This window comes from Acartia tonsa, chromosome 7 (assembly GCF_053477335.1).
Source record: "Acartia tonsa isolate MP-2025a chromosome 7, ASM5347733v1, whole genome shotgun sequence".
Taxonomy (NCBI): Eukaryota; Metazoa; Arthropoda; class Copepoda; order Calanoida; family Acartiidae; genus Acartia; species Acartia tonsa.
Window position 1 is genome coordinate 32,462,095 of NC_137266.1, and position 13,209 is coordinate 32,475,303.

Genomic DNA, 13,209 nt, shown 5'->3' on the forward strand with positions numbered 1-13,209 from the left:
AAAGTCAAATTAGGTTTTGAAACAGTTTATTTTTTTCTGTAGGTTTAAAACTCGATTTAAAAAAACTTGATTAACTGCAACAACTAGAAATTTAAATGAGATTTATTGAGTTTCAGCCCATATGGTAAAAATGATATCAATGACAATTTTTATTTCTCTTCCTATCCATTCGTTAAAAAAATGCAAAATCATTTTCTTTTTAATTTAAGAAATGCAACTGGACGTTACTCAGCAGAAATATATATTCAAATGTAAAAAAAAGGATAATGTTTGTCCGTCTGTTCATCTCAAAGTCCGTCGCAAACGGCTTATTTTTTCCTGTGATGGTTTATTCGTTTTTTTCTCAAAAAAAAATAATAGAAACACAACTGATATTTCTTTGTTTTAGTCCTTTATTTTTGTAAAGATTCATTTATTTATCTTTGCCACTCATGTATGTTGTCATCCTATTCATAATAAATTATCTTGTCCTTTATGAATAATGCCATTTATATTACTTTGAGTGATGTTTTTATTATTAAATTTTTCATTCAGAATTTTCTTAAGAATTTAAAAAAATATGTTGTTTGTTGTGTGTATATAACCTTAAGTTGCTCATCCTTCTTGTAGCGCAGCTACTAAATAATTTTAGTATGCAGATGTTATACAAAAAATATCTACTAGGAGCAAATTGTCGAGCATTGTTGTTTACTAGCCTTTAGTTATATTACGGGGGTCATTAATTTTTTTTTGCTTTAAAGTGAAAAATAAGAAGAAGTAAAGAGGATTTATATTTTTCCCCAGGGCATAACCCACCCTTTGCTAAATAGACTAAAACTTGTCTGTGACCACTACAAAGTTTTTAAGTTTGGTGATACCCTCATCAAAAATAATTTAAAATCTGCCCTATAACTATAGAAAGATTCACTGTAAAGGAGAACCATATCGTATCAGCGGTTAGCTAGATTCTTCGCTACAGACAAAAAAAGCTTACTTCTTTATATAATGGGATTTAAGTTTACAAAAAAAAATATTATTTGATTGTTGTTTTTATTTCAGGAAAACAAATTTGTAATATTTTGTTTAAAAATTAAATGCAACAAGTTAAAGCTTTTCTCTACACTTAAATGTTTTTAACCTCAGCAAGTTTTGACAGGATGGATTATATTCAAAATTAGCCGAGGTTTTCAACAAATTTGTTTAAATTAAAATATAAAGACTTGTAATAAAATCAATGTTATTTAAGATTAGAATACGAGATAAAGGCCTTCTTATTTAGTATACAAAAAACTGTGTAAAAATACGTAGAATGAATAAACAATAGACAGACCGACCGACATCCAATTGAACAAGATTTACCTATAGATAAGCTTTTCTAGTAAAATTATTGGAACATGAAAAGATCTAATGACTGTAATGCCATAACTACTTAATGGTTTAATAATATTTTATATGGCTAGAGAAAAAACACTACTTTTATGATAAAAAAGTGCAGGGTTTTGGGATCCGTAATGATTCATTTCTAAAGATAACCTTTCCTTAGTATTTAGGCTAAGTAGGTGTCTACTATTTTGTTAGGTTCAATTTCTTTAAAAAGAGTGGATGTACCATCCCCCAATCCTCTCCGAGACCATTAAACAGGTTCAATTTTCGGGAGAGCCATACCGGTCAAGATATATTGAGATTTTTTATTACAAAATGATTATATGGGAATAACTAAAATTTGACTATTTTATTTCTTTCATCCAAAAGACTTTTTTTGCCTCTAAATATGTAAATGATAACTATTGTCTGTGTATACTAATTGTCTATACCAAATCCCTGTTTTATATTGTGTGGAAAATTGTCATCTTGAGTGTGCATTCACCTCCACTATTTTCACATAAGTTTAACCTTTTGTATTCGTAAATTACACAACAATAAATAAATTACATGTATAAGGGTTAATTAATGCGGTAGTGAAGGTACACCAACATGTTGTTGTTTCTCACTACAACTACCAACAGCAAAAAACTAGGCAATATCTTTTTACTTTAAGTGAAAAGTTTAATCCCCCTTGCCTTTTTTTATAAAGTTCAAGATAGATCTACCAAAGTGTAATATTAAGATAAGAAGGCTTTGTAATGGTTCTAGTGACTTATGTTAAGATTAAGAAAATCTATGTCATCGAGGTTTGTACTAAACTTTATTTTTGTTGACAGCGGATAAGTTTAACTAGCAAATAGGGACTCTGATTTTTATCCGCGAACAACTTATAGAAAAGTATATAAGTAACTCTAGTCTACAGCCCTTATTTATAAATATTTTATTACCTAGAAGTAACAATTTTCACCTGAATATTCTTTAAGTTTTTAAAGGTGAGTTGGGATGAGGGAGGGGGGGGGGGGGGCCTTTATCCAAATTATTGATTATGAAAAAACTATTCTTACGCGTGACCTTCACATATTATATCTTCATAAAACGTATTGTTGATAACAAGGATACTACCGAAACTTAAATTATTATCAGTAAAGGTTGTATAGGATTTTTTTGAATTAAAAATAATAAAGTATGAAAACATAAATCTTAATGAGTTGAAATGTCTTGGTCTAGAAACAGGTGCAAATCGCTGATAGACATAATAAAGAATTGTATGCAAAGAATTTGTTTAAATTAATTTAACCAATATTATAGAATTTAAGACACGTTTAATTTTTCTGGAGACTTTAATCTATGCATAAACAAACATCGTTTTTCTTACCAATTTTGTTGCCATTGATATTTGTGAATTTTAAATAAGCAAGATAATTTTACAAAACTAGCTTGCAAATTATACATTATTGATAAAAAGAATATGTATCAAATTGATATTAAGAGAAAAGAGAGAAAAAACATTTAGGGATATTTATTTCGGCAGCCATGTTTGAAAAACAAAGTATGGTTTATTTCATGTTATTGGTATTTCTAAATAAATTATCTTAAAATCGAAGCACAGGAAGGATATAAAAACACCACTACTTAATTTAGAAGCTTCGGTACTATAAATGTTAGTATTGGAATTTCCTATGAAATGACGTATTGTCGTTGATAGCTGAAGAAAACTCAACGTTGAAAACATCTTATTGATAATCTTTTAATATGACTGGTCAATGAAATTCCCCCCATATGGCATCATACAAAAGAAGACAGGGATTTGACAATAAATGAATAATAATATTACCCTACCCATCTTTAAAGATCTTAGTATGAAGTAAAGTAGGCTAAAGTACTGGGTTTATTGGAAAATGCTTTTCAGGGACTGCTTTCCATCCTAAGTTTTGGGCTATTTTCATGGGTTTAGTAACTATCAAGCACCGCCAGAAATTTCAACCCCCCCCCCCCCAAAGAAAAGGAAAAAAAGGGTATCATAAAAGGGGATAGAAGATTGTTTTAACCAGGGAAAAGGGAATATGATTCTGACAAACAATTCTAAGTGAAAATTTCCCCTCAACCCCCATCCCCTTATTCTCCCCTTCTTACCCACTTCTCTTTCAGTTACACCAAAAACACGTTTTACTCCAACTTTACTCCAACAAAATAATTAATTTTCGGCAATTTAAATGGAATTAATTGGCTGAATATCAGCCCCTGGCTGTAACTAAAGGATATTTTGAAGACAATTTGAATATGTCTAAATGTAACATCAAATTCAACAGTTTTATCTCTACTCTTTTAAATACTGAAGAAAAAAGATTTTCATACCAAAAAAGTAAAACCAAAAATTTTTTTCAAAACCCCTTATTTTCCAAAAATCAACTACGCTCTTTATGCATATTACTTTCTTTGTGTATACAAAATATAAACATATTGTCGTATTTTTTCAAGTGATATCCAAAAACCAAGGTTAAAGACCGAAAAATACATTCTTGCATGTTCTTTTCATAAATTATATATTAATTGCTTTAAAAATCATTAGAATGTAAGCAATAGTATGATATCTCAGGGATTTAAAGGGATAAGGCAATGGCTGAGAAATTATGTTCATCCCAAATGATGATTCACAAAATTACACCTCTTGTAGATTACAATTATTGGTTTATGATTAATGAAGTAACCAATCAAAATTCAATAAGGTCCACAAAGTTGGTAAGACAACCATTAAGAAAACGAAATTATAAAACTTTGGGGACAAGTGTAATAAACAGCCTAATGTCCCCTTTCTTCCTGATAATATTTACTGTGGCTAAATATTTCAGGTTTCAATAATAAATCAATTAAATGTTCAGTAAGTATAATGTTTTAGCTAAATTATTCTAAATCAAAGCTTTTAGATGAAATATTTGAAAACAATTTGACAAAATTTAAAGCTTAAATGAGCTGGTATAAAGTGCGTTTATTATGTTAGTTATTGATTACTATTTTTTTGTGTATTTGTCTTATGTGCTTAGCTGATCTTAACTGCATAACCAAACAAATAAAATTTGCAATTTCTTATTCATGTTTCTTTACACAAATAAATGAAACGTCATTTAATCTGTTTATTTTTCATATGAGAAAATACTTTTAAAAATTGGCAACTCAGTGGTCCTTTCTTTAAATTTCTTTGCTGTAGCCAGTCGTATTATAAGCAAATCAGCTTCCCAAACCAAATAAAATAAAGAATATACAAAAGTTTACCAGGGCATTCTTTGTAGACAGCAAACAAAATGCAGCTAAGAGATACGCAACTGTAAAATTCGCCATTGTCCTTTATTCAATATACAAACTTTTTTTAAAATCTCTAGCCGCAGCAAGATAAAGGCGGCTGCTAAACCATTCTTTAGGTAAAAAGTTAATTAACAATGTGTTAAGAAATTTAAACAGACTATTATTTATTCATGTATGTTATATTTGTTTTAATGTGGTAATTTATATCTTCTTTATGTAATAAAAACACTTAGGTATATAATAAAGTTTAAAATAAAACCATATGGTCTCAAAGTCGCTAACATGAAAAGTAACTCCTTTAAAACAGCATAAAAAATATTTTTTTTATCGCATTATTTGTGGAATCTATAATCTGTTAGCCTATACTCTTTTACGCAAAAATTACAATATAAATGGTTTTTACTACTGCTTTGTCAGACAATCAATATAAAAGGTATGGTTTCATACATATAAAATGAAATCTTTATTAGATCATTTTGTTTATTACATTAAAATTTGCATTATAACCTAAAGTGAATAACAAAAACAATTTTTCTTTTGAAATATTTGTTTGTTGTATTATAAAAAGTCCTTTTTATCCCCTTCCCCCTTACTTTTTGTCAAGGAGTTACGCAATTTCTCCTTTATAAATGAAACACTTTATTGTAATTTGTAATTAAGAGGTCTAGAAAATTGTATGGAATGAGGACGATTGTATCCAAAGTCATTATTATCTAATAAAATTAATAAATAGTTCTAGGGCTAATATATTGAAAGCAATTAGATTTTTTCTATTGTTTTTTTTAATTTCCTTTTTGACATCTTATGTTTTCCCCCTCATTTGTTTGGCCATAAGCAAAGATTGTTTCTTCCCCCATAAAAACAAAATTTGATGTTGATAAGAATATATCCAATCCTCTATTTTGATTTTGGCTCCTAGAGGATAAAGAAGGGAAGCCACAAATAGAAAAAATTAAGATTGAATTTATATCTAACTAGCGGCTTCGCCAAAGTCTCCCTCCCCTTTAATATATAACATATTTTTCTCATGAGGGCATCGCCTCATAGTGTGATGGGAATTTCCTTGACCTACCACTATATATCTTTTGGTTATAAATTTCATTTTGGGAAAATAGAATAAATAGGACCTGAAAAGCGCAATCAGGTCGGTTCAGCAATTACTGCGATCTTAAGCTTCAGACGGAGAGACATCGTATTATACAGGGTGTCCCTCACAAACTGTTTTTAAACTTAATATTTGAGCTATCTTTGTAAAATATAAAGGATTTGGTCGTTTTCCTTTATTAAGGAAGTAATAAGCGTTTTAAAAAGACAGTTTGCGAGGGACACCCTGTAGATAAGAAGTACATAACTAACTTACAACTGTACTACAGACAGCAGCCAAGCTAATAAAGAAGGACAAACGTCTTAAAATCTAATTCTTTATTTTATTGTCAAATTCTCAGAATTTAATGGGAAACTCATTGACCCACAGTTTTCAAACTAAATCATCAAAGTAATTTTTCTTGAAATGAAATGATTATTATTTTTGTTGCAAGATTATGTTAACACAATTATGTAGTTATAGTATCATTATAATGTTGATATGTCAATATTATTTTACTCAAGACATTAAACCTATATTGTCGACGTGGATATTGCCAAAAAAAAGCATGTCAATATTATTTCAGCTAAGGGCACTTTTTAATAAAGCCATTTAGTCGCCATAAACCACTAAAATTGAATATCGCTAATATACATTGACATCCGAAACAATCTGTAATGGTTGATTTTAAAAAAGTTAAATTCATATATTTTGTTTGTGAGTTTACCTTTAATATTGACATTTTCTAGGAGTTTTATGTTTTAACATCAAGTAACCTAAACTGAAGAGTGTCCAGTTAATAGCAACAATGATATAATTGTGAGATTATAGTTTTCTCGAGGTTATCAGGGTGTATAACAAATAACAAGTACAATGATTACATAAGTTGGCGAAGCAACATTAAGCATACAATAATTTGTAAATAAAGAACAATATACTGTTTACAGTATGACTTCGAAACCGATTTATATCTTGTGGATAAAAACCGGTTCTCAGCCAAACTGAAAAATCCAGTTTTCTACGAATATAAAAATGTACAATCATAATTTAAAACCAGTTTTGTTAGACCGTGCCTTTGGCATCACGGGGCCAATAAAACTGTTTTTAATCTTATTATTGTACACTTTTATATCCACGGAAAGCTGTTTATAATAATTACTTCAAATTTGAGGATATATGTCTGTATGTCAGTGTGACTAGATACGCATAGAATTAAATATAGAGCAGTTGCGCTACTAATAACATGTTGTTCAAGATGGCCTGTAAAGTATGAAAAAGACAATATTAAAATCTAATGTAATTTTGTTGATATTTGTCAATTTTATAGCGTACAAACTAAACATATCCTATTATGTAAAGAAGTAAGTTTTTTTTGTCTGAAACTTAAGATTTCAATTGCTATACTACTGAATTAAATGAGTCCTCCTTCTTGGGAAGGCTTCATATATATCACGAGATGGTTTTAGACTATTTTTCTGCCTCTTATATCTTGGTATTCAGAGCCCTCAGGGTCCTAGCCGCTAGTAAGTATAAAGATAATAATGGACTATATATACATCTCCAATGATTGTAAATGAAATTACCCCAAATATGTAGAAGAAAAGTTTGAACACTGCTAGATTTTAACCAATAAATAATTATTTAATTAAAAAGCCTAAAAATTTTAAGCCTGTTAATGAGAAAATGTGCTTTGAGCAGCAGAATAATTTACAGTCCTATGTCACCTTTCACTCTGAATAGAAATAACTTTCCATGAAAATTTTATATAGAGTATATATAATTATATATGGTTTTGGGATGGAACTTTACCTCGGATTTTGAAAAAAAAGACACCTTTTTAAAAGTCTTGGAAAGAAATCTTCAAATTATTTTTGTTTGTCTAGGGTGCAAATCTAGAAATTAAAAAGTTGTCTGATGGGGGTTTAAAGTCACAATTAATTTTTATTTGAAAGCCCTAGCCGCCCCAACTGTAAGCCACAGCTTGGACGACCTCAAGTTTATTTATCTCTTTAAGAAAAACATTAAGAAATTTTAAATTTTTCATGACTTAAACTTTAAAGAGAGAAGCTTTATTGTTGTCTGATAATTTAATTTCTATGTGTATGAAAGAAATATTCAAATTCAGTGACCTTAACATTTCTTGTAAAACAAAGATGGCCTTATCCATTTGCAACGCAGCACACAAATATTTCGGCCGCATAAGAATGAATGTATAGAACTTACATACAAGCAAATTATTAGTTGATGCTCCACTAAAATGTAGTGGAATTTTAAAATAATCGAATCATGGAAAGAAAACGAAGTAGTGGGTTTCGTCGTATTTTCACAGTAGCTTTTGATAGGTTACTTTAAGTTAGGTAAATGTTAACAATTGCCACGTAGGGTTAAGAAATAAGCACAGCAGACTTAGAGCTTCCAGATGGGCCAGAAATAAGAGAAAAGCTACTGTGAAAATACAACGAAACTTTCCTAATTATTTTGTCCTAATCCTTAAACTTACTTCCTTAATCATATTTTTATTACAAATTTAAAGTCTGTTTTAACTCAAGAATCCAATTTAAGATAATTGTAATTTTGGCTTTAAATTAGTACGGAAGTATAATATACAAAAATTTAAGACATCTTAACCCTTACAGATCGGGCCCCTATTCCCACCTTAATAAATCGGGGGGGGGGGGTCATATTGACCCCCCCCTCTATCTCGGCTTCTGTTACAGATAAAGACGTAAAATTTTTTTCTGGTGGTTCATGTGTATTTTTAGAGAAAATTACTTTTTCTAGTCATAGCGGCCAGGCCGCTCCTTAGCCGCTTTTTAGCGGCCAGCCGCTAAATATTAAAACAGCTGTAGAGCGGCCAATTTTGCAGCTAGGATGACCAAATTTTAGGACGAACTTTTATTTTTCATAACAAAAAAATTACTTTTTCTGATCATCGCCGAAAAACGGCAAATAACGGAAACCGCCATTTTCGGCGGTTACGGCGGTAAAACGGCGGTTGGCGGCGCCAATTAATATTTTTATCTGTTTGTTGTTGCTCAAGGATTTACCAAAAAAAATTTTAGGTCTCTAGCTGTAATAGAAGCCACGATATTCATGATATATGTCTGTAGTAAAAGCCGGACAAAAATCGGTCATAAAGTCGGTCAGGGTGCGGTCAAACGGTCATAACACCACATTTCTCATAAGGTCATTGATATCTCAGTATTCACCAAAAAAAATTTAGGTTTCTACCTTATACACAAAAGTCATAATGTAGAAATTAAGATTTATTTAGAATATTTTTTTAATTTTGGTGCTACCCAACCGACTTTGACCGGACACCACGACCGACACAGACCAGATATCCTAATAAAATCAACTCTTGCCGACGTATAATTACTAAACTTAAAAAGTCATGAAGTCACAGCTCTCCATCTTACCTACAAAAAAAATGACATTGAAAAAACTAGAGGGGGGGGGGTCAATATGACCCCCCCCCCCGATCTGTAAGGGTTAACACCATTGTAACTATATTTTCACTATTAAAGTATACATATTTTTTATCGGGAAACATAAAATTTCATACAAATTAATTAAAATTAAATTTAAAACGTACAAATGGTTCAAGGAGAAAGTCACTCAAAATGAGGGAGATAATCCCTCATTTTTATGACGTCACATGCTATTTTTTTTGAGTGACTTACTCCTCGTACGTACTAATCTAATCTAATCTTATGTATTATCTAAAAGATTTTTTTTTTATTTTTGTTTGTTCAAAAAGATCTCGTAAATTTTATTTAGGCATTTTCAATATTAGTCCTTTTTAGCGTAGAATGGAATTTTTGCAACTTTATTCCACTTACCCCCCCCCCCCCCCCCGACGGAAACCAACCTCCCATTACTCAAATATTAAATGTTTTAACAAAGAAAAATTGAGCGTAGTCTCTAAAAGGGATAAGCCAATGACCGTTAAACTGACACAAAAATACCCCTTCCGTAGATTACAATTAGTTGTTGAAACGTTTGGACACTCAACTTATTAAACCAACCAATCAAATTTGTTAGGCCAACGAATAAGAAAACGTTATTATAAAACTTTGGGGACTATTGTAACAAACAGCCCATTGTCCCCTCCCTCCCAGGCAGTCTCTAGAGGATAGGGGCGAATATCTTTAATTTCAAATCTATCTAAATATTTATAAAGTTAGTGATGTATGAAACAAATTAAATATTTTAAAGCAAGAAAAAAAGTAAATGTACTATTAATCAAAGAAATTTTTAAAGATAACTAATGATATTTTGTTCAAATGTGTTTATATTTTAACTGGTTAAAACTAAATAACAATCACTGATAATGATAATTAAGCAGTGTTTGTGTGTGTTTGAAATATTGACTGCAACTAAAATTGGCAAGTGTGTGGTGTAGTTGTAGGAGATATTGCTAAAATTATCCTTATCTGTTGACTGCACTGATATAAACTGTATAATTATTAGCGCCATTTCCCTGCTAGATCTATACATCTATATAGCTGTGGCTCAGTAGTTACATTTAGCACAACCACATACGAGCAACGGTGTTTTCACAATCCATAAATTTGAACTATATTTTCATTAGCTAATTATAGTAACATCACGAAAAAAAAAACAAAATCTTTCATTAAACAAATTAAGTTATTAGAAAAAAACTTGAGATATTTGATAATGAGAAAAGTTATCTCAAATTAACAATAACGCTTCGACCCTATCAATTGCTGAACTATTCTTTTTTTAACCTATCCAGCACTAGATGTTGCTGACCTATCCACGGATAAAATATCTGCTGCTAAACCATCCGCCTATAACATATTCCGTGCTGATCTATCCGCTGCTAACCTATCCACTGCAAATATGTCTGCTGCTCATCTATCCGCTGATGTAGAAACATTTCCTCTTTTTATGTTAAGTTAAGTGATTCAAAATCATAATTAAGAATCTTATAATTGTTCAATCATTAAGTCTTAGAAAAATTATGTGCTAGAAATATGTAGGAAAAAATAGAGATGGATTACACCTAGGGCATTTTCTCTTGATTAGTTGAGCTTCTTAATTGATCGTCTTTTTATTTATATGGACAGACACCTACATCTTAAGTCATTGTTCAGTATTAATTTTTGTTAAGTATATAATTTGCTGCATTGTTTGGAGGTGTAGAGCAACAGATATAAATGTGCAAACCCTACTTAGTGGGGACTGTGTGTTGATTACTGTCAGCTTAGGTGGATAATATTTTCTTCTCTTAGTTTTTTTCTTTTCTTAGGGGGGCCTTATTGCTGCAAGACCTATACCTGCGATGCCCTAACCCTTCAATTCTACCCAGCACCCTATATAGCCTAACCTAACCTGACCTTAAGTAATTAATAAATAAACAAAAAACTATGGTGATTATATATGCTCGACAATTAACGCTGAATAAAAATGCTGCTTCTTATTGTACTTATCTCAAGTTTTTGCGAAATTTTAACTTTTCGGCTCAATAGACTGCAGACAATCACTACTGCTCTAGCGTATAATTTGCCCAAATTATTGTCCATAACCTATAAATTATCCCAAAAGATCCTTATTTTGTAAAATAAATTCACAAAACCATATCAATGAAATAAGATTTTTCAGATATTTATATTGCACTACCGGAGTCGCCCAAGGCATTAAGGAAAGAAAAGAATGAAAAATATCCAAAAACCATCTCGGAATCAATGTAAAGTTTCCCTTAAAAGGAGAAATCAATCAGTTCTTAACCAACATACGGAAAATCTTTATAAAGTAGGGTAATCATAAAATAAGTATGTGTTTGGTTAATTAGGTTTTCAATAGCTTTTTCCATGAAATACTATATGTTCAAGATCTAGAAAAGATATAATCAGGTGTAGCCTAGTAAAGTCCACTCATATGCCAACCTTTTACTCTCTTCCCCTCTTTAAGAACTAAATTTTCCATCTTTACATCGTCACTCTTCATTGTTTATTTTTAGCGCCAGAAGTTCAAGATTTGGAATGCCGTCTAGGACGTCAATCTATCTTTATATTATGATTTCCATGGCTCAGCAGCCGCGCATTCAGTCGCTCGTCTGATTCTTATTTCAAATTTGGCGACTAATGTTCGCATAGGCAAACAGTGGTTTCTTATTTTCAGGAATTTCAGGAAGACGTTTTTTTTTTAAAGCGGAGCATTTCTATAATTAGGGTCGGTCCGTACGTCCTTCCGTACATAACGGGTAGCTCTTTTTAATTTAGGCATGTTAGAATTGTCCTATCGATTTCAAACATTGCATCATGATTCCTATAGGAGTTAGTTACGAGTTATAAAGCAAAGCAACTCTATAATCATTATCAGTAATGCCTCACGTCCATTTTAAACATGTAAATTTTTAACTTTTTAACATAAAATTTGTATGTGATAAAACCAAAATTATTATCCGATTGGTCTGATTTTTGGAATACTGAATCCTAGGACAACAAAGTACATTGTTATTAGCGAATTATCTTTATAATCAAGTCCTAAAAACGTAAGTATGTCCTTAAACAATATCCTGTGTTTAAGCAGTTTTTTATCAGGTTTACTTACAATTTTGTTTCGTTCAACTTTTATACATTTATATTCTGATTATTCGTTCTGACACTATACAAGTGATAATGTTCGTCTGTCGTTGAATTTCGGAAGTTTAACGTTGTGTTGTCCATAAAATACCAATAATTTACTTATTTGATATGATATGATAATTTATTAGCAGCAAATTTTATTTAATTTCATTTTATTTGTAAATAGCTTTATTTACATAGACAAAATTAGAGTACTAATACAGGGCATTTAAAGTCAAACTTGACTGTTCTTCAGCACAATTTTCATTGTTTAGCTAACAATATACATAATTTAGATATAAATTAATATACTGCCAGTAAAGATGTTCTAAGGTTCTAAGTTCTGCAGAATTTAAAAACAATTGCTTTATTGATTATATAATTCTAATTATTACTTTTTAACTTTACCCCCTGAACTTTTTTTACCACGATAAAATTTTTTAAACAAAGATAAAACATTAAACTGGTCTTGATATAAGTCTAGACCCAGAGGTTCATTTCCTTTTGGTTTGATATCATTAACTTTTACATTTACCATGTTGGGTAACTCTTGTCATTTCATATTAAGGCAATTTTTTTTAAAATCAAAGTTTAATAGTATATTATTTCTCTTTTTTTTCTTATTGTAAGAGTTGAAACTTAATTTCTAATTAGTTAATAACGTTAACAATTATGACAACATTAAATTTATTTTAAAAATTCTCAAAAGGAGGTCTAATCTAGATCTTAACTGATAGTTCTTTTTTAAATGAAGTTTTATTTCTTTTATGGAGAATGAAGGGACATATATTGATTTAAATCTCCAATGATAAATAACAAAATTATCCCTTATTGTTGAAAGAGTTAGTTTGTTCCAACCAGCTAAAATTTAATAAAAGTACCCGTAGA